A 23051-nucleotide genomic window follows, 5' to 3' on the forward strand; every position below is an offset into this window, starting at 1 on the left:
TTGAAACATTTGTAGAACTTAAGTTATTTTAAAATGTTCATATCTGTATCTATCTACATACAAACATATATTTCTTTTCTACAAGAACCCATTGTGTTGAACAGAAAAATCTAGAGTATTTGTGCATTGCTTCCAGGCTAAGTACTACTGAATATTTTGTTGTGCAGATGTAGAGTAAAAGTCATAATTTCTTGTTTTAGACAATTTTCCCTCAGATACACTCTATGCACTCTGCCTCCTTATCAGGTCTCCTACAGAAGCCTGCACAGTTTCTTGTGCACTATATCACTCAGATAAAAATGGATGTGTGGAACAAGAAAGGTACACACATGGTACATACACAAAAGCACTCTGCAAATATGACAGGGAAGTTCACTCATAACATCAAAGAACATGGTGGCTGCAAGGGCTCACATTCCACCTTCCCAGTGAGAAGCTTCTCATATGTGATCCTTTTAATGTGATATTTACAGGCTCCAAGAGTCATGTACCAACATAACTGATAAGAGTGTGCCTTTTGCTCTCTCTGCCAACCAAGAGCTCTACAGCTGATACAGGCAGCAATCAGTGCTTGTAATTCCATTTCCATTGTTAACTTTGGCAGGCTAACAGGTTGCAATTTTCCCATCACCTGAAATCAACTTGAGTTGGCTGTTTTCCATAATGAAATTAAATTAAGCATGACAACATTAAAAAACAATAATATTTGCAATCACATTCTTAGGAAACTTCTCATTGTGGGCTGTGTAGCAGGGACTTGTGACCAGCAGCAGTATCCTCTAGCACAGGGATTGCTCAAATTTGGACTGTGTGCAGAAAAAAGGCCATTTCCCATCCTTCATAAATGCCACCTCTCCTGCAGCCACTTCCACACACGAGTATAGTCTGCTTCACAGAGTTCAAAGGAGTCAAGAGGATTAAACACCAGAGCAATGGCTGCCTACAAGGTGAAAACCTTACGTTTAATCTCTTTAAAAGATAACACCTGCAAAGGCTCTCACACACCTCGATGAAACAGAAACAACACTTACTAATGGAAATCCTCAGACACAAATATTGGGAGTCAGGTGAAAACAAGCTTCAAACATATCCTGTTACAAATGCTACAAGGCTGTGGGAAGTTTGAAGGGCTCTCTTACAAAGTTTGCAGAGCTAAAATATGTACATATACACAGAGACCAAGGCTTCTATTTGCTTTCTTTATGTAGCAATGGACACTGCTGCAGAAACTTCTGTAACTGAAAGAAGTGATGCAACTTAAAATGGATTCACCACCTCACACAAAACACATTTAAATGGATTAAACACTCCAAATATAATAACAGCACTGAAAGCAATGTCTAGGGTGATGCTGGCAATGAAACCTGCAAAGACAACTCTTAAGAAATTTATTTTTGTCCCACTGCAGGGACAAAGGTCTTGACATCAAGACCAAACGTGGGGCAATGGGACATATATTACAGCTGTAAATATATAATATTCTAACCAGCAACTACCAATAGCAATCGATTGTCATTGCCCAGACAGACAAGTGTTCCATGCTGGCACAAGTGTAAAAATTCTCCCACGTCTTTGGGGCTCATTTTGTGGGTACGTAGGCACCCAAACCAACTTTCTTTGTGCATGCTGGGCAGAGCAGACTGTTTGGCTTAACTTTTATACTTAAAATGTAAAAATATAATTTACAGGAAAGGAATTTTACTCAAAAATATCTACTTTATGTTCTGAGTTTGAAAGATTTTAATTTGAAATTTCAAAGGAAATCCATACCTCAATACATAAACAAGAAAGCATGAACTTTTGAGGTAGGTACTCTGCTATGAATATATAGAAAATTGTTAGACAAGCAGAGAAAGGATTAGGATAGAAATGGAATTAACATCCACTATTTTTGGCTTAGCTTCAGATAGCTTATGAGGGGATCTAGGCTGCTTTCACTAATTCCACTGAACTACTTTAAAGCAACAAATGTGTATTTTGCTATGACTTATGATTAAAGTTTTGACCTATTTAATGCATCAGTAAATTTAGTCTTAGAATATTAAATATAATGTATGCTATCAGTTGAAAGACATTCACTGAGAATTAACTACGATTCTAAAATTCTTCCATATTTTTGTATTCCACACATGTACTTTTAACTAAACACTCTCATCTTTTAGTTTAAAACTGCTCCCCCTTGCTCTATCACTATCTGCCCACATAAAAAGCCCTTTCCCCTCTTTTTTAAGAACATCCATGTAGTACTTTGTTATTACAGTAAGTTAACAGCCAGTGAGGCAGTGAGAATCACCTGACATGTTGAACAACCCAAGTTAGTTGCAGAATTTGGGAAGAGTCAGAGAAATTTAATACTATTTACTACAAACATGCATGGAATTCCAGACACTTACTTCTCCAAATCTTCCGCAGCTATTTTTGCATTATAGAACTGTGATGGTCAATGCATAAGTCAACAAGGTTTGTAATAATGACTGCAGGCTGTTTCACCCATCTTCATTTGGATAATCATACAATTAAAAAAAACCTTTTTCTTAAAAATATTTAATTTTATGCTTTCAAAACCAGAATCTGACTGCAAAATAGCAGTCAGGTTATAAAATCAGAGCCACTTTCAGGGGTGAGAGCACTAATATGTAAATGTGGAATTTGGAAAAGCTAAGCAATCTGATCCATACTAGCAGTTTTGGATGACGACTGTTGGTTTTGGGTGCTGACCAGCACCCTCCATGGCAGCACTAGAACTTTCTGAGAAGACACTTTCTGAGAAGTGTTAGGGGCTTGCAAGGTCTTTGCCCCAAATTTGCTCCTTCATTTGCATCATTCTGACCCTGCTGTGCAATAATCAGCTTCACAAGGCAAATACAGAATTTCTGCAACAGCACCAAACTCAAAGACAAACACAGGTATGTTTTATATGAGGAGATTAGTGTAATTTTAATTAATTTAGGAAATTTACTTGAATAGAAGGCTGCTGTATGGAGGTTCTTAATTTTATTTAATCTTGCTACAAACACCATGGTTACAAATTTGAAAGTCAAGGCAGTTTATGGTTAAAATGACAGAACTTGTAATTATAACCTGGCAGCTGTCACTTAGCCATAAACACTGGTGACCCCTGCCTGGGGCACAAGACAGCACATACAGGAAAACTTGCATTTCTGCCTAAACAGCCAAGTTTCCTTAGGTACCAGAAGCAATTCAGTATATTTGCACTGGGTTCTCTTCAGGCCTAGTTTTTTATAAGCAATGTGTCTTCCTTACTACAATGCATGACAAAACATCTAGGATACATTTTTACTGTGGCAAAATGATGTAAAAAAGAACATCATTTATTATGACATTAATTTCTTCTTAAGCTGTACTAATTTTAAAGAAACTTACACCATCAAAAAAAAAAAAAAAAGAGTGTGCTTATGTCTAAAAATTTGTCCTTCCTTGACCACATTGAGAACGACTTGCACAAGATAAGAAAGATCTGTTTTGCTTTAGACAAAGATTGGCATGATAGCATTATGAGATCTGATGGCCTCTCCCTAACTCCTGCTACTACTGAAGGAAATACTTCATTAACAGTAATCACTAACATTTACATTGGGTGGGGGGAGTCAAACCACTTGAAAGGCATTGGCAAAACAGGATTAGCCATGGTAAAAAGCTTAGAGATTCAAGTGTCTGGGATTAGGAGTCTTGTTGCTGTTTTTAATTGTTATTTTATTTTGGTGAGGTATAAGTGAAAGGAAGAAATAGAGATGTTACCGTAGGGGAAAAGGTATTACTTGTCAGGGAACATAAAAAAATTTCTCTAAATCCTGTCAATACAACAAAAAATTTCTCTAAATTCTGTCAACCAGATTAATACGGACTCAGGTTGAGACCCCAATCACTTAACCTCTAATCCATCATCTTCATGTGGGCTTTCCATTTTGGAATAGCATTATAAACAAACTATGCCTTTTTCAGTTTAATCTGCTAATGCCCTTTTGTAAATATTTTCGATCATCCTAAGTATTTCCAAGTATCAGACAGATCCACAGGACAGACTGTTTTGGGGATCTACAGATATCGACAGACACATACAACAGACAAGTGCACATTGTGTCTGCAAAGGAATGGGGTTGTTTTTCAGTTTTGCACCACAAGAAGCACTGGTGACAGTAGCACATGTCACTGGGATCACAATTCACTTGGAGGAGGAGGAGTACACTTGACAGGCTGGAAAACATGAGAGCAGAAGAGCAGTGACCCTCAGTGCTCAGCACTGCCAAAGCAGAGGCTGTGTCTGATGTCCTTACAAGCCCACTGGTCACAGCCTCCTTTGTTTCTGCGAATTACCACTTTGTCAGGCTTTCTTAAGAGACTGCTGTCTTTTCCCCATCCTAGGCTGAGCACACTGGACAGGATGGAGAGTGAAGAGTCCCCTCTGCCCTGAGTGTTAACAAACCTCAGAGGCTCTCTCCTTACTGAGGGCCAGAGCAGAGACCTCTTCCCCCAAATGCTGAGGGTACCATGGGTACCTTGGTTACCAGGGGTCTCAGCAGGGGATAACAAATGAGTTGCCACATCAGAAAATGAAGAGATTCCTACATTTGCCGATACATTTGCCTCGGTGCAGAAAGACAAGGCCACTGTGCCCACAGCTATCCCAACAACTTGGAAAACCCATGCAGGAAAGTCTTTTAAGGACCAGGACAGCCCACAGCCCTGGTACAGTCTGAGCCAGCACAGCAGAGCTGACAACTCTGAATTCTAAAATTGGAGAAGGCTAAAATGAAAGTGCCATGAGAGAGGAGCCTGCTATGGATGAATCAAAGGAGACCATTCCAGTGACACCTTCAGCTGAATTCCCAGGCAGGACAATTCACAGGGCTGTAAATAAATTATTGGGAAACCAGAGAGATGTGCCCTCTATCACAAGGGAAGCAATGTTGGGACATTGCCCTGACACCACCACATTATTTACTACTGCAACAACACATCTTCTTTGCCACCTTTCTTTATTTAATTTTCTTCACTAGGAAACAACTTCAAAAATCCCTTGGATTTTGATCTTTTTTTTTAGAAGAATTTCATAAGCAAAATATTACTGCCACTATATCTCCATGTGGAGATCTGCCTCAGCATACAAACTACCCTACTATATACCCAACAGAGCTAAAATATGAGATGTTGTATTGTCATATTTGATGCTCACTTTTAGTGTTTGACAGGTCACTTCTTTAAAGCTCATCTCTTCAGTTAGGAGACTTAAAACCTTTTAATTACAAATTAAATATGATGACATGGTCATGTAATCAGCTGTTTTCACCAGCTGGGGCTTTAAAAAAAAATCAAATATAATGACAGCAGGCAACACTGACCTAGAATCATGCTTACAGTGAATAGTGCGTGCCTAAAGAAGTGATATATCAATATAATTGTCTTTCTAGCTTAAGCAGAACAGAATTAAGCAAAATGAAACTGTTAATTCAGATGCCAGGATTAATGCTGTTAAGAATTGATGACTACTGATATCCACTGGCAGTGCAGATGTCCTGTGAGAAAAATATTTGATAGTTTCTGTAGGAATTAATCTTTAACACAGAAAATTTGCAGTGGTCTATCTACATTTGGATTTCAGAAAGACAGACACTAGTGAGCCTTTTCGTCCTCACAGCAGACAATCAAATCCTATTCCATCACATGTTTCAACCTGAAGCAGCCAGGTTCAGTCTGGTATTGAATGACTTGTGCTCCTCAGAGCTCCATTTTTGTGCTCACACTTCAGCCCTGAGCAGAGTACCTCCAAAGCAAACCCATAGATCTGGAACTCTGCAGAAACACATGGCCATAGCTTGCTCAGCAAGCCTCTGCCTGTCAGAGGCCCAAGCCTGCCAACTGTGTGAATCACAACTACCTGTGAATCATACATGATTCAGAAGGCAAGAACTTAAAAATCATACAGAAGACCAGAAGCTCTCTTACAGCCTCCTTCCAATCTCAGAGTGAAGGAGTACAGCTGGATATCAATGCAACCTGCACAACAGGTCAGCAGTTTGCACATCCAATGAACTCCACCCAAACTGGCTAAGTGATTAGAATATCTGCTCGCACATTCATGTGTTTTAGTAGAAAATATTCAAATAATCATTTTTGTCTGTTTGCTTGGAAGCTTAACAATGACAGTTAGAGGGCAGGTATGAACTCGGCTTAGCCTCCCTGCCCTATGGATATCCCAGCTTTAATGGCACTGCAGTTCTGTGTCTGAGGGCAGTGGGATATCCCTCCCTGCCAGGTGAATGTCCCTCTGACAGCTAAAGTTATGTCACAGCCTGTGCAAGTGGATGGACTGTGTGTGTGCTCTGTGTTCACTGGATGGAGACAGAAAAGCACTGAGCTGAGCCTGTGTCTAACATGCCCAGCCTCCCCAAAAAACTCACTCCCTTGCTTCAGTGTTGTGCCAACAGAGATAAAAGCTTTTTAACCAGCTGCAGTGGCAGACAAAGGAAACTCAAATCTGCCTTAAAAATACTCAATAGATATAGCCGCAAGTACAGCAGCTTTTCATGTTCACATATCATCCTTAATTGAAGGATGGCAATTCCTACAGCAGCATCAAACAGGAATAATGGTGATATAAACAACAGTAATAGCAATCTGAAGGTCTCCAAACATCTCCACTAGGATAAAGACTATTTTAAATTGAAGGATGCCTCACCAAAACAATTAAAGATGACTCATTATTCTTCAACATGTAATAATTGAATCTTTCCTACCTAGAAAAACCTGGCAACTTATCTAGCAAGACCTATAAATTTATCATCATTTCTTGTTCTGTTGTTTTTCCCTGTGATTGAACACTACACAAGGGCCACAAAATCCCCTTCAATTCTTTATTTAAACAACAGCATTTATCAACGGTATGCAAAACCTTGGAGAAAAGAAGGATTCAAAAAGACAATCCATTTACCTCCAGGAGCTGCTCTCAGAGGTGGTAGGGAAAAGACTGATTTCTATATTGTTGACTGACAGAAAATCAACTTCCAGAATTTAAAAAAACAATTTCTCAGTAATTAGAAAGAGGAAACAATTGCCTTGTAATTCTGTCTGTGCTCACTGACATAATGTATGACCTTCAGCAAGTCATTCCTTTTGTGACTCAGTTTACTCATCTGTGACTCACAGATTAGATGCAGAAGCCCCTGATGTAGGTATTTAAAGGCTTAATTTCTGATTGCAGAGCACTCGCAAATCCCAGAATAAAAGATATTAAATAGAAGACACTGAAGATAATGTATTCTGGCCCTCCTTTTGTAATATTTGGATTGAAAGAAATAAATAGAGCACCTCTACAGGAAGTTCTTGTTGCATTTATAGAAAACTCATCTTTACCAATAAAAAAGTGCAGACACTATCTGTGTCTCAGAATCATACGTTTAAAGCACTCCCTGCAGCTTTCCAGCATCAAGTGAGGATAAGTAATCTCAAGGATTTCAAGTACTCAAACTCAGCAGAGTTTCTCAAATTAGGCACCGTATGTATATACTCTCTATACAATATGCCTGCTAACAACATGTATATTGTATATACATGATATAGTGAGTAGCAATGATTTATTATAAGCAGCTTCATTAAACCTTTCTAAGCAGAGCTGTCACAACTGCAGACCACATTGTCTTGCAATGCCACCTTCACTTGTAGGCTTTTATTTACTATGATGAGCTTCTCATGAAAAATATTCTGTGACTAATTTAGGCCTTCAGTTCACACTGCAAGCTGTCCTTTATATATCCTTAAGCTGGGAAAGAGCTGGCAACCTCTACCCAAAGAGCTAAATGAGCACTGAAAAGAACTCAAAAGAGGACTGTCTAATTGTGTTGCCATTGTAGCATGAGATAGCTTTGAAACTATTTAAACAAAGAATATGAGAAAAATAAGTTTTCATTTCAAACTTGGTATTTTTTCATTAAAAAACCCATTATTTTGTCAAAGTGCAATGTCCTGTCTCCCAGAAAAGCAAGTGTCTCAAGTCTCTGTCATCTAATCAGACCTATGTGGGAACCTGTTATCTATAGTTTTCAGAGAACATCTGAAAGGGATGAAAGGAAGCATCTCCCTGCTCTCTCTATAGTGAGAGAAGAAAAACATTACAGCTTGGCTAAAGGAGATCCCATGCTACCCAAGGCTTGTTTAACACCAGAGACTTTAAGGAGAGGAAACCCAAGACAGAGTAAAGTAACAGTCCAAAGCAACAGACAAATGCTTGTAATTATTTTGTCACATTCAAGTATGTGAAGAACTTCCTCTAGAACTAAAGTTTACACCCTACTCTGTGTAACCAAGCAACCTTGGTTGACCCTTGGTTAACCTCAGTCAGAAAATGAGCTGCAGAAGTCCTTCCTTACCAACATTTAATAATGTCAGAATCACAAAGTTTTGAGGTATATATTTGGAACAACTGAAGAGCTGCAAGATAATTAAGTTCTTGTGATCATTTGGATAGAGGAAGGTCCTACTTGTGTGACATAGACAGCTAGAGGAGAACTCTTCAAGCATCTGCTGTTAACTGCTAGCAACAAGATACTGATTATAAAGAATAAAGTCTCTGCTACAGGAATTCTTTGCTTTTCAAACATTGCTTTGGCCATATTCAAGATCCAAGCAGACAGAACTCTAAGAAACCTGATCTGACCTCATAACTGTCTCTGCTTTGAGCTGGAGATTGGAATAGATGAGTTCCCAAGGTCCCTTCAAAAATTAACTATCCAATGACTTTTTTAAAATTGTCTTCACAAATATGTGCTTTTATCTTTTCTCATCGCCAATGAGAAGTTTCCATGTACTTTCTCAACCTGAGAAGCTGAAATGTGCAGCCATTTTGCAATAGTAAACCATTTTTTAATTGATTAGTGGAACCTGTACCTTTTACTGAAATGAGCTGAAACAGGAATGACTTTGGAAAAGAAGCCCAAAGGTGATCCCCGTATTCTACAAGCAAGGTGATATATAGGTAGGAGGCAGTGACTCCAAAAGTTTCTTTCCAATCCATTAGCACCTCTCTTGTTACTAAACCAACAAAAGCACTCCAACCTATCACAGTTTAGAGGCCACTGAGAACCAAATAAAACTACCATAATAAGATGTATGTCTTTCCTTGATGTTTCAAGATGTACTGATCCACCCTGCTCAGACCTAAACAGCAAACTTTCCCAGCAGATTCTCTGCAGAAGGCAACGATTAAAAAAAAAAAAATCCAGATTATAAGAGCTAGGGTGGCTTTGTGCATTCATCATCTCTCCAATTGCCATGTCAGGTTTGCTTAGTTTGAGCTGAAAAGGAGCTGGATCTTTCACTTCAGCTCAGATGAACTGGGTTTTGTCAGTCTTACGCTCTGTTGACTAAAGCTCTGCAAGTCAAATGAAGGTCTTAAAACTTCTCAATCCCATTAACCTTCATTTGCACACTCAGGTGTGCCCTTGCTAAAGCTTAATTAGCAAATATTCTGCAGATGGAGAAATATTCCTGCTCCTTTCTCTGTTTTATATTAAATCTATGCTGCACACAAGTTAAGCCATGATTTTGGAAGACACAGAACTTTCCCACACAGGGACAGTCCAGTTTAAAGGTGATCTTTCTTATGGTACTTTTTTTGGTGCAGAATGATGCTTGGCTATAACTTAATGCTCACACACCAAACTAGGAAAGACCTGGCTGATGTCAGCTTCATTTAGTTGGCCTGACCCAACTCCCATGCTCTGAGTACATCTACCAAAGCAGCCCCACACTGGTTTTTCTTTGTGGTTCCTGTTGTTAAAGATAATTTCTCAGAGTGAAACTTTATTATGAAGAACTTTAACAGCTATTCTAAATGGAAGGGAGTACCTTCTTCCCAACAATGTGTCAAAAAGCAGAGAATACTCCTAAAGGAGAGTTCTTAACATGCATGTGAACTACCAGCTGCATAGCTATAGACTAATTCAATTGTTATAAGGCATCTGTAGGAAATAGTGCATCAAATTATCTTAACCAGAGAAAAGCTCAGTAGTATCTTTCAGTTCACTGCCTTCTCACTGTATTCCTCCTGCAGATATTCCTGACCACTATACTCCAGCATTTTCTTCATTCTCCCCTTCATTTTGCTTTTATGTAAAAGATATCTCTCTCACCACTGAAATGGTGCCCCCAACAATCCCTAAAAAAAACCCCAAAAAACCAAAAAAACCCCACCCTTCCAGCATCTTAATATCCACGTGTATGCATACAGCTTTACAGTTTACACCAGTTAAACTTATTTCTGTACAACGAAACTGCAGGCCAGTGCTTGCAGTCCCTATGATGTGGCTTGAGGCCATGGGAAATGTTGAAAAAAAAAAAGAGTTGAAGGCTGACAAGGAAAGTAAAGTGCAACATCATTTGCACCTATGATTGCTGCTGTACTGTTGCTCTTGGGCCAGAATGGTTTGAGACTACAAGCAATAAAATATCACACACACCCGCCCAAAGATACTTGCAGCAATAAAACTACTGATATATGATAACAAAAATATGATTTTTTTATGCTTAATTTGAAAAAATACTTACAGAACAAATACCATTAACAGCTCTCTCAAGTCCCTGGTCTTGGAAAGCATCATTCCTAGGCTGCATTCTCCTGCAAACTGTAAAACAGCTTGCAATATCCAAATACAAGGGCCCAGTGAAGTACACTTCATCCTCATTTGAAAACATTAACCCCAGGGGGAATGAATGAACAATTCAGTCTCTCTAATCTCCAGAGGAGTTCACTGAAGAAAAAATAGGATTTTGTTGCTGTTCTTCTCAGAAGTAACCTGCCTGCAATCAGGGGTAACATTATCTCACTGGTACAGCAAGTACCTCTGCTCATCTGCAGTGGTTAAAAGCTACCTCCAATTTACCCCTTGTCATTAACAGAAAGAAAATTAAATCTTTGAAATAGAAATTTAAACAGAAAGAAGTCTAATGATCATCAATAACCATTTTCCTCTGTTCTACCCTCTCTCATACACTTTAATTTTTCAAGTGCAGTTTGAATATGCACAGTTTAGTATAGAAGGAAAAATGTGGATTTGTCATGGTTATCTGATGGAAATTTATCACATTTGATATTATAAATCAGCTCTGACAGCACAAGGCCATACACAGTTTACTGTTCTTGTTTATGCAGCCCTAAATAACTGTCATATCAACTAAACAACAATTGCAGCTTTCTCTGGAGTACAGCTATGATAAAATGTCTGGATGGTAAAAATCAACAAAACCCTATAACTGGAGAAGTGTTTATGGAGTAACTAAGACATGACATGAAAACAGAAAACTCATCTAATCCACCCTCATAAATGAAACCTTCTCAAAACATAATTGTTTTACACAGACTCCATGCAGAGGTCTCCAAACTCAGATCTTATTACAATCTATGTCCTGCAAACATTCAGACATACATGAAAACATGCAAACAACTCTCTGCAAGCTTTCATCACTGTCTTGGTGCAAGGAAACCACTGATATTTCTGTATGAGATGATTTCTTTGAAGCATGAGTCAATGGAAGAGAGGTAGATGTTGATCTATATATGGCCCATCTCATTTATGTACAAAATCAACATCTTGCAAAATGCATTTATCTCACGGCTACCTTTCCCATCACCTTTCATGATTAGAGTGCTCTAAATGGAAATAACTGCTTGCTCCCCCTCCCATTTAAACCTCTTCCCCTAAACTCCAGGAGTGCATGGCACAGCCTCTTGCTTTTAATCACTACATGTGCACAAAACAGTCTTCTACAAAGGATCCTGATATAAAATATTTCATCTAGTGACAATAAAAAAGCAAAACCAAATCAAAGCTGTGACTTTGGAAAAGACATGTTTTGGTTTAAGAGAAAAATTTTAGTTGCCATTCTAAATCGCAATTGATCATTTATCTAGGAAGGAAAAGTGTAAAACAAAGCCAATATGCAGAAAGCACTGAAATATTCCTTAGATTTTGTCTAGTGTTGGGTACTCTTAGGAATTTAAAAAACACATTGTACACATGGTGGAAAACAGCAAGGTAAACCATTCTCTGGCATATTAGTACTAAAAGGTAGAAATTGAAAGCAATACAATTTACTCTTTTCTCTTATTTTTAGTAACCAAACCCTAACATACACACAAGAGATAATAAAAAAGCATCTTCATAAACTCACAGATTTGCAGAGGAATAAGATGAACAAGATAATGGGGGTTTTTCTCCCCCAAAGAAACAGTGACATAAATATTCCAGAAACGCTGAAAGACAAACACATACACATGTAAGTGAAAGACATCAGCACAAAAAAACCCACCTTCTGTGCAGAACTACATTAAAATCAATTAAAGCTCAGAGTCATAGTTCCCATCATCTTAGAAAAAGAGAAAACTACAATTTCCTGGGATTTTCAGTCCAGCTATCAACCCCCTGCTGCCAACACAGCACTTACAGAAGCCTGGGTCTGTCTCTGTGCAGCTCCTCTCCCTTCCCTTCCCCTCATCTGCTTTGTTACTCTCCTGGCAAAACGGAGAGGACTCGGTGTCCTTACAGGAGACAAGGGAAGGGGCAATACATGACTTCCGTGGTCCTTACCTTCCCCCTACTCAGAGATTGCACATCCAGCTTCCCTGCACAAGTTACTTGGAGGGTATTTAAAAATAGATGCTCAGAAATCTGAGGAGAACAAAAGCCAAAAGAGTTCAGATTTCCTCTCCTTGATCCGCCTGATGCTGTTGACACTAAGGTGAGCATATGATAAGGGGAAGGAAGTGGGATTGTTAGAGAGCATCAGAGGCAGGAGACTGGGAGATGGGGCTCCCTCTGCCCTCGACGTGGTGCCCCTCCCTGGCTCCCCCCTTGGCTGGAGAGGAAATAAAATGGAGCCTAGGAGGGAGGGAGAGAGATAATCCTGCAGCTTCATCTGATTAGAGAAACTGGGCCTGTGCAGAGCTGGCAATGCCGCCAGTGAAGCACAGGGAGGGGAGGCAAACAGGGGCAGGAAGAGGAGGAGCAGAGGGGGAGGAATAAAATTGTAAGGGTTAAAGGAAAATTATAAAAGGTATACAAAAGAACTGACTCTTGGGCCAAGGCATCCTGTGTGTGTTCAATTTCAGCCCTCATATAAAGGTGAAATCACCAGTAGGAAACACCCATTGCTTCTGGTAATGTGGAGCAATCAGAAAGAAAACAAATCAAACCCCAAGCCCAGAGTGCATCAGTCCTGTAGGCATGAACTGGGAACCAGAATGTATCCATGCACTGCAAAGAGTGAGATTGCTTGTGCTGAGCAGGAAGAAATGAAAAAAGCAGTCTGCTACAGATAATTAACCAGCTTGTCCCAGACAGGACACAATTTAGAACACATTTTCTATTGCAAGTCATTTTCCAGGACCTGTTTCCACTTACTAAAACACACCTTAGTTGAACCAAAGTGACTTCCAAAGAGTTTGTGTCAGCACTCACATCAGGGTGCTCGCACCTGAGGCTGCCCTCCCACCTGTGCCTTCCCTTTCTCCCTCACCTGGCACAGGCATTTCTGGGCTCACAGTTGCCTATCCACTGTGGTCATCCACACCCCTATGGTACTGCAGTCCTCAGGGGATCCCAGCCTGCCAGAGGCTGTGTCCAGCCTACCCTCCCTGCATGCAAACACAGAGGCAGCACCATGTCCTCACACTCAGCCCGACACAGGGGCTCACCAGGCACAGGCAGTGTCCCGAGGGTGCTGCTGTTGAGCATCCCCCACCCCATCCTCGCCCAGCAGGAATATCCTGCCTTGGTGTGACAGGCACACAGGTCCTCCAAGCTGCCAGGTGTGACCTATAGTGCATCAGGGAACATTAAGGACAGATGTGACCAGAGGAGTCTTGTTCCCATCCACAGTGGCTCATTTTTGTAGAGAACTTCCTCCTTCACTCACCTTTATGAGCTGCTACACTCAGTCCTTTCCCAAGGACAACTCCATGTTTCCACATTGTGAGCTGCTTTTATTCTTTTCTGGCCTATTCCCTCCATTTAGAACTTCACACAAGGCAGGGTGGTTGGATCTCTAATGGGGCAAGGAGAAGGATGCCAAAACATCAGAAAAGAACCCTTTCAAGTCCTCTTTCTTTCTGTTCAGGAAGCAGTTAATAATTCTTGTGAACCACTTACAACAGTTCTTAGTTTGTTTCTAAGCCTTGACCAGTACCCTCCCATTAGGCCTAGCTCAGCTGAGAGAGGGGGATCAAGACCCACCCCTCCATCCCCCCTCAGTGCTTTTAGGAATGTACAATTGCTCCCTGAGTCTTCAGAAAGGGCTGCAAAACCAGTAATTTCCTATGTGCTTCCAGGCTTTGTTCCTCAGATGCACACCCCCACAGACTCACTGAGCAATCATGCCCTCGGGCTGCAGGTCAGGAAGCATTTCAGGGGTTAGGAGCCGTGCACGGGTCAGCAGCAGTTTTCTGGCTGCTTTATTTTACCTGCCATGTATTACAGCAGTGAAGCAGAGCAAGCATTTGCAGTCAGCTCTTTGCACTGACCTTAACATCCTTCCTGCCAGGCCAGAAACAGCAGCTCCTTGAACCTGTACCTTCCAGCACATCCTTATCAGCATTCCTGCTGGCCCAGGTGACTCTTCCCATCCCATGGTATAGGACTGCAGTGGTGCTGCAGCGAGAGGACAATTCTACAGTCTTCCTTCTTATTCCAGCAAAACACCCTTGGCCAACATGGTGAGACACATCCCTGGCACCTGTAGTTACTCCAACATTGTTCCACTGGTGCCAGTGGCCAGCTCTGGAACAACTCATTATGACCCTTCCACTCCAGTGCATCTTCCAAATGAGTCCCAGGTCACCCAAATGATGTCCTAAGAACATATGAAAGATATGTGTGAAGAATACTGCATTTGGCTTTCCCCCTAAATGCTCTACAGAAGGAAATTGCAGAGCTCTCTTGTCCCAGATTTTCTGTGTCTAGTAAGGTTGACTATTTTCATTAAAAGCATCAACATGTGCTGACTGGAAGATACTGGTGACCAACTTTTACATCAACAGGTTACGTACCTGGGCATCCATAATGATGCAATTGGCATACAGCTTTCTCATTCTACATTTGACAAGAAAAGGTGTAAAACTGTCTCAAATTCAGATTTGGAGAACTCATTCTTGTCTCTTTCTTTAAGAAAGTTGATAGTTAAAGGAAGCTGAGAAATCAGTAGCCTGCACATCCATGACACCAAATCCAGACAGTGCTGATGAATTTCTTTTGGTAAGAAGGAAAAAATTATTTTTCAAGACGATGATTTCAGAAGTGCTCTGTCACTGTGGCTCAGCCTGACTAGCACTCATGTTTTCCTGAGAACTCCACCCAGGGCTTAGACATGTGAAAATGTGCTTAATTTCATAAAAAGTTAAGTCCTACGCCCAGCCATGGAAGAAAGCTTTCAAAATTACTGTTTACTGATTTGGGTGCTTGAAGGTCATAGAAAGCAAGCCAGAGCCCCCTGACTTTGAATCACCTCGTGTGAGGAAAGGCACTCAGCTCTGCTTGCCTGCTGAGGAAGGACACCACCAGGCAGAGCTGTCAGATCTGCAGGCCAGCTTTTGTCAGTCTCCATCCAGGCAACCAGGGCTTTCACTTTCAAGAGAGGAGAAATCCAGTCCTAACCCAAAGGCCCTTTATCTAACCTAAAATTCACTGGCAAACTTTGGCCATCTAGTCCTCTTCAGCAGAGGAAATGCTGTGGGAAATTCATCCTGATTGCTTGGTGCTTCTACATGAGACCTAAATCCTTGTACTGAAGCCCTTCTCTCACCCCTTCCCATGTATAACCCCACAGTCTTTTCTTGCACTGCCTGGTCTGCTGTCATTTTTAGCAACTTCTTCCTGCCAGGTAGGTGACCCAGACCTGCCCAGACTGTGCCTTCTGAACTCCTCCCATCAGCCGTGAACCTGCCAAGCTCTGGTGCTCTTTGTAGGGGCAGGTTTGAGTGCCCACAAACACTGCTTGCAATTTGTTTACATCTCTATCTGGGGGCTCTGCAGGCAAACCCTGGAAGGCTGATATTTGTTGTCTGTTGATTGAAAGCCACTTAAGCTGGTGAAACCGCACCTTCCATCAGGCAGATTTTATCCTAATGCATTTCTGGGATATGTTCTAGTCTTCCACAATAAGGCAGCCCTCCAGGAACAATATGCTGTCTTGTGGGTGACACTGCTCATTTGCCTGAATGTCATCTGCCACAGCCAATTTGGATCACGTCTTGGATATCTCCATTGTAAAGTATTTTTGAGTGTTTCTGAAGAATAACAAGCCCTTAGCACAGTCTGAGAAAGCCTTCAAGATAATAACTAATGCACCATGGGCAAATTTAACTTTTTCTGTGCCTATAACCAGTCAGAAGCTCTCCACTCTAGATACTACTCATCCCTTATTGAAATTGGCATTCTGTATTCAGTGCCAATTTTCAGGTGTTGCTTACACTGAGATACCCAAAACAATTCCAGTCAGTCAGGTGTAGGAGCTAGCATAGCAAGTGTTTTCACACATACTTGAGACAACTGAAATGCACCTGAGACAGTTTAAAAGCATAAAACTGACCATCACCTTCCATTTGACATAAAAAGCAGTTATTTCTAATGGAATTCTATAAAGAACGCAATTCTGTCAGATAAACAATACCACGTTAACTTGAAACTTTCCAATACATCCCAATTAATCACCACCATCTCCTCTGTCTTTTGATATACACACACAAATATCATTCCATTAGGCTATATGCCACATGTCTAACATGTCTGTCAACTTAATTTGTCTATGAACACATTATATAGAGTTTTGGGCATAAATATAAACACTATATGGAGTGTTTCTATCAAAAAAGCATCATGGCAAGTTCTGCTGAAGATAACTGCTGGTTAGACATCCCAATTACAGCAGGCATGGTCTCTGAATAAATTTCTCTTCTGCAATTTTGCTTTTCTGTGAAAAGGAAGATTATTTGTGTGGGTTTATCTCATAAAGTCACCATTAAATCTGCCAGGTCACCTGCATTTATCTTCATTGGGAATAATGCTGTTACACTACTGACATGGCTTTTTTCAAGAAGCAACATAGATGTGGTTCTCTTCTCTGTGGAATTAATCTTTTTGAAAGCTGTCAGAATTTTTAGACCTGTGAGAACTGGTGGTTTTGAGCTCTGTCATCTCCTTTCTTTTTCATCTTGGATATAAGAGCAGCTTTCTCAACCAAGCAGACCAGTTCTTTTGCCTTTATTTTACTTTGGCAGTTAGCGAGGCAGCCCACTGATACAAACAATCTCATGTATTTCAAAGACTTCGCAAATCTCTACACAGCACTGTTTTTAGTTTGGTTATCAAACAAATAGCACAGTTGATTATGGGGAATGCAAAGCAGCTCCCTTTTTAAAACATGTTTTGTAATAAGCCAAAGATGATATTGCACAAAACCTTACATCTCTTAAATCAAGGGACTATCACATGGACACTCTGCTCTACTTCTCCCAGATGTCATTTCCTCCCATGCACAACCACCAGAATGTCTTCCCTATTGTTCTCTATACTTCCTTAATATCCATTAGCAAAAAGCAATAAACAATTGCGCCAAAAAAACCCAAAAAAAAAAAAAACCCTTCAAGCCAGTTTTGGGGTAGCTTTAAGCTGTCTTTCATGCAATAAGGGCTTTGGCCTTTTTGATAATTTAATCACATGTTTAGCTTCACCCTGAATTTGATTGCTAGTCTTCCATCTGTTCTGTACTCTCAACTGGAAAGGAGGCAAGCCAGGACCACACAAACAGGCAGGGCTCCCCGGGCTTGCTTCCAGAAAAAGAGCTGCTACAGAGCACCACAATTTGAGAAGTCACCACTACCTCTGTCCTTATCCAACTTGTCTACCAAGACACTCTGGTAAATTTGGATGTGACCTCTTTTCAAATCACATTCATGTATATACTAAACCTCCTGGGTTTACTTTTGCAAATGGTGTAATTAAAAAAAAAAAATTATTTGGTCTTTGGACAGCAAAGTATCAGAGTCTGTTCTAGATATCAAAGTATCAGAGTCTGTTCTAGTCTGTTCAGGGCTCAGGGCTATGAACAAAGCCTGCTGTAGAGACAGTTTGCTTTACTTAATGGGAATTAAGCATCTAAATAAAGATTTGAACTTGGATGCCTCAGTTCCCACATGTGAAATGATGAAATGGGATCAGCAGGAAGCTGGAGAAAGCACAAAGGAAAATACTACAGAAGAGGTAAGTACTGCAGCCTGGGTGCCTAATTTACCCTCATGCACTTTGAAAAACACATCTCTGCAGTGTTACGGCCCAAGCGGCTGAGATAGAACTCAGTGCCCTTGAGAATGTGGAGGATTGGGATGAAATGGGAGAAGTGCCAGAAGAAAGTGAAGAAGAGATGGATTATCCCAGCAACCTCCCAGAAAAGTATTACAGATAGTATAGGCCCGTTATCTCTCTCCAACCACTCGACGCATGCATATCTCAGAGTTAGACATTGGTAAATTTAGACTGTAAATTACTTGTATTCACTTTTCTATTTGTTCTGAAAACTTGTAAATCCGCCTAGTTATGTATCCTTATAACCTGTTGTAGAGCCTTTGTTCTGGGCTCTTCAGATGTCTCTCCAAACTCTCCTATCCCCTATGTAACCCCGAATAAAGCTGAAGAGACCTCATCTCGTTCTCTCGCCTGAGTCGACTTCCAGAAGCCCAAATTCATCTCCTGTGTAGCTCAAGACAGCCCTTCTCCCCACTGAATGAACTTTCCTGTGGCATTTAAAGCACTTCTGGTTATGACTTCAGAAGTAGCCGCCGCACTGCAGCTCCAAGAAAGGCTTTGTTTTCCCAAATGACCTCCAATATTCCCAAACAATCCAGACCACAGCCATCATAACACAGCTGTCGGTCTCATGGCCTGTGGATTGGCTCCAGTCCACTCAAAACTCCTAATCCAGACTCCCTTTCCCTGGACAACAACAGGCCTGGGTAACATATCCACCCCATTTCTGCCCCATGCAGCAGGAGCTGCCTTTACTGGTCTCCCTGACTTCATCCAGGATATGCAGGGGAGAGAATATGAAAAAAAGAGGAGAGAGGACAGGGGCTTCAGGAAAGCTGAGGGAATTTGAAGGGGATCTGGATCTAGTCCCTGTGGCTGCCTATATTGGACCAGTCTCATAGAGACATGATGATTTTGGTTAAATGATACAGCCAAAGTCATTGTGCAACCAATATACCATAGTGACATCCCAAATTAAACAGGAGCTGAGAGCAACAGCACTGCATATTAAATAAGGCTTGCAGAAGTAAGACCTATATTTCAGAGAGCCCCACAGCAAGAGAACAATGCTATTTCAAACATATCCAGTGTCAGAGGCAGTCCAGCAAGATGGACTATAAGCCCCAGGCTACCTCTGCCTGCAATAATCTGCAGGCTTGACTCTGTGACAGATTGAAATGCAGTAACAGTGTTTATGCAACTAAATCTTGTTCTAATCTATTAGTTTATGTAACCTTTGCTCATGGACATACTGACTCATAGGTCTCAGGAATCTAAAGAAAATCTCCTTTAACTCTCTCCCATCCTTCACCCCCGATTGCCTAATAAACAAATAGATTGTCAGAGATCTTGTTCATTCTCTTTGAGGAAAAATTATGCTGGAAATTGGAAAAAAGGTATCAATTACATTTCTCAAAACTAGTGTATTTCTCCATACATACAAATGAAGTTATATAATAAGCTGGCCCATGGTAGGCAGGTGTCCAGGGTAGCATTTCCAACCACAGAATGTACCATTTGAGCCCCAGGCTGGGAAAGGCACAGAAATTGTTTGCTCAGCTCCTAAGGAGAAAAAAATACTGCTTTCTAGCATTTTGACATTTTTTTCTGAGTAAAGCAAGGCAACAATATCTGTATCTGTGACATTCATTCTTCCTAGCTCGAAAGATTTACTTTCCTCCTTCTCATATTTCTTGTATTTCCTAGAACATTTTCACATCTATTTTAAGTGAAGAGCTAACCACAGGAACAGTGTGCAGCATTCCTGCTGTAGCAGTCACAACTCTAGTGATTACCACACAAAACATGTCCACATCAGCTTATTTTATCCCTTCCTGGCTAGGCTCTAACCCAGATTTTTGGAAGGATTTGAGTTAGGATGAACCCTTTTTGAAGTTTTGGGGCTTTTGGGTTTTTTTGCTGCCACTGGAATAGTTCACATAGCTGCTGCAATGTTGCCCACGTGACACTTGTTAAGTACCCTATTTTAATTTCTAACCCTTCATATTGAGGATTCATACACAGGCCAAACCTGATTAATATCAAACAGAATTAAAAGTATTTGGAGCAAAACCCCATTGTATTGGGTGTCCCTAGGAGAGATCATTATGTATTTTTGATGCATGCTGGACACTATCAGAACCAGATAAATATTTTGTAAATGGTTCAGGCATTCTTCATTAGTTGTTGCAAAAGCAGTACAAGAATGGGCAGAGTGCCTTTGCCTATTAAGTTCCTTAGCGCATGGGACAAAGGTGTCCCAGTGGATTCTGCTCATGTTGAACTGTTTACCCAGCAGAGCCAGAAGCTGTATCCAAGTGAGGTCAGTCATGTTCCAGCACTGCCCTGTGGGGCCCTTGGCCAAGGAAATCCAGCAGGGACAGCCCCAGGATGGCACCTGCTGGCCACCTCCTGGCCACTTGGCAAAGACAAAGGCATCACTGACCCACATGAAATAATGACATAATTATACTAAAGGTTTATTCTTTTTTCCTACACTCAACATTTTAATTTTTTTCTTACATCTTTGACCCTCAAGATCTCCCTACAGTCTTTCCCAGGTTTTTGAGCAATTTTTATTTCTTTTCAAACACAAAAATAAATGGCTTGATACCTATAAAACTGTTATTGCCATACAGAGAGCAGTTTTAGGTGCACATGCCTGCAGAAATATCTTTAAGTAAGAGCAAACAGATCTTCAGCTTTTGGTGTCTGATTCCAGATGCTTCCAAAAAGAAAGATTACCTTTTGCTCTCAGTTAAAAGTTTGTGCCCCATAAGGCTGTACCAATTAGGGCTGTATTACACACGGTGTAATTGCTGTGCCATGTATATAATTTTGTGCTTTTCTGCAAATCTTAAGATGGATTACTGTCAACAGATTCACCTTTCTGCTCACCTTTCTGCTCAAATCCCTCCCCATTTGTCTTAGGTACTCATAGATTATTCACATTACATCTGGCCTAAATTCATTATCCCTCACTCAGAGAGAGTGAGGATTAGGAAGTACTGTATAAATAAACACTAGTCTTGCCTTAGAGCAACTTCTATTGTTCACTACAGTTGTGTGAACAGTTCATTTTTCATGTGTACACACATAATCTTGCAAGGCCCTATCAAAGTTACAGAGTTACATTACTCTTATCAAGGCCAGGTGGTGAACAAAACTGGAGCAAAAAGACAGACATTGCCCCCAAACAGCTTAAAAGCCACACAAGGCAAAGCTTCACAAGTAGTTTTCTCTCTAAAAATCTCTACTTGTGCATATTATCTGTGAACTTGGAGTTTATTAATAGTTATTTTAAAAGGAATACTTTGTATTGCTATTTTCTTAAAACAGCAACAGCCAACTGCTAACTTTCTTAATGCAATTTACATTAGCAAAAAACGCTTGTAACCATAAGAACACATTCTAGTAAAAGCAAACTTGAAATTCCTGTCATAAAACACAGAAAGGAAACGTCATTTGAAAGGAATGAAAGTTCATACATTAAAAAAGTCACTTTTAAGAGAACTTTTTGCTTTGCCCCCTTACTTGCACCAAAGCCCAGCTTTGGACAGGAGGTGGTGCTATAGCTCGTGCAAATTTTGTTATTAGGCAGCACAACAGCTAAAGCTTACTGGAAGCAAAAGGAAAAGGTAATAAAAGAGAAATATTCTGAATCCTGTAGAAGTGCTGGCATGCAGACTTTACCCACAGATGCTTTCATATCAGTAGGTATTCTATAACAATGCTAAAAAGATTTGTAAGAAGGCATTCAAGTGTTCATGTCTGTCAGGGATTTCAAATACCTAGCAAAAGATGACTATCAAAGCATGGGAAAAAAATCTGTCTTTCACAGCACACTCTGTGCAAGCTGTAACAGTTTTTCATGTGGCCAAGGCTCTGCTGACCAGTTCTGTGCCATGAAGAAACTGATGAAACAGTGGAAGATTTTTGCAGGTCCAGAGAGAGCATCCTGCCTCTGCCTCTCCCTGAACAATGTCAAGGTTAGCTGCAGTGTCAGGAGTTTTACTGGGCTAAGATGAAACGCCAAAGTAGGAATCCAAACTCCTCAACTAGGTTGATGCTATTTTCCCCTTCCCTTTCTTCTTTTGCTCTCCTTCTCCTCATGCCCATCAAGAAGCACCAAATATGGCATCTTTTGAAGATTTTTTTCCCCGTTGTCCGTGTTGCCATGTCTCTATCCCCAACTCACACCTGTAATTTTACTGGGAGAGCTATTCCTGTTTGTAGTCTGCTTGAAGGTGATCACCATCAACAGCCAAGCTGAGAGAAAACAACTGTGGAAGACTCATTCCCTTCTGGATGCACTTCTCCCATTCTCATATTTTCTTTGGAAAGAAAACTAACAAATGACTCCCAGAATGAATCCTAAGGGTATTTTGTAAATGAGTAGATCTTTCTTTCACATATTCTTTTCTGAAACAGTCAATTATCCATAGCCTGCTAAAGCCAAGAACTAGGTGTCAGTCCAAGGCCAGCAGTAAATTGTGGGAGAAATTCTTATCTCAGTTACACAAGTGTGGATCTGGAGGAACTCCAGTTATTAAACAATCTATAAAATAAGGATAACAATAACTATTATTTCAAAAAGGTTTTGTGATGGTTAACTACCAGTAATTAAAGCTGGTATAGAAATCAGGAGATGATTGCCTGGAAATAAAAGGCACTATAGAAATTCTAAGTACTCACTATTTCTGCCATTTGCAATTACACTTTTCGATGTAATCTATTTGTTGTAGT

At 40.5% G+C, this 23051-nt stretch overlaps 1 protein-coding gene across 3 annotated transcripts in view; it reads right to left on the minus strand.

The window, feature by feature from the left end:
• The window catches only part of GPRIN2 (G protein regulated inducer of neurite outgrowth 2), a 33702-nt gene that overhangs the window by 4964 nt on the left and 5687 nt on the right, over window positions 1-23051 (minus strand). The window contains exon 1 of one of the 3 annotated variants that reach the window (XM_085064134.1): window positions 12600-12889. The exons of 1 other annotated variant lie outside the window; for it this stretch is intronic. The gene's annotated coding sequence lies outside the window, so the exon portion shown is untranslated. Of the gene's footprint in view, window positions 1-12183; window positions 12262-12599; window positions 12890-23051 lie in introns of those variants that run through there. One more of the 3 variants, XM_085064135.1, reaches the window with a different exon arrangement.

Source organism: Lichenostomus cassidix, chromosome 6, assembly GCF_008360975.1.
Source record: "Lichenostomus cassidix isolate B80296 chromosome 6, HeHo_3.0, whole genome shotgun sequence".
NCBI classification, from domain to species: Eukaryota; Metazoa; Chordata; class Aves; order Passeriformes; family Meliphagidae; genus Lichenostomus; species Lichenostomus cassidix.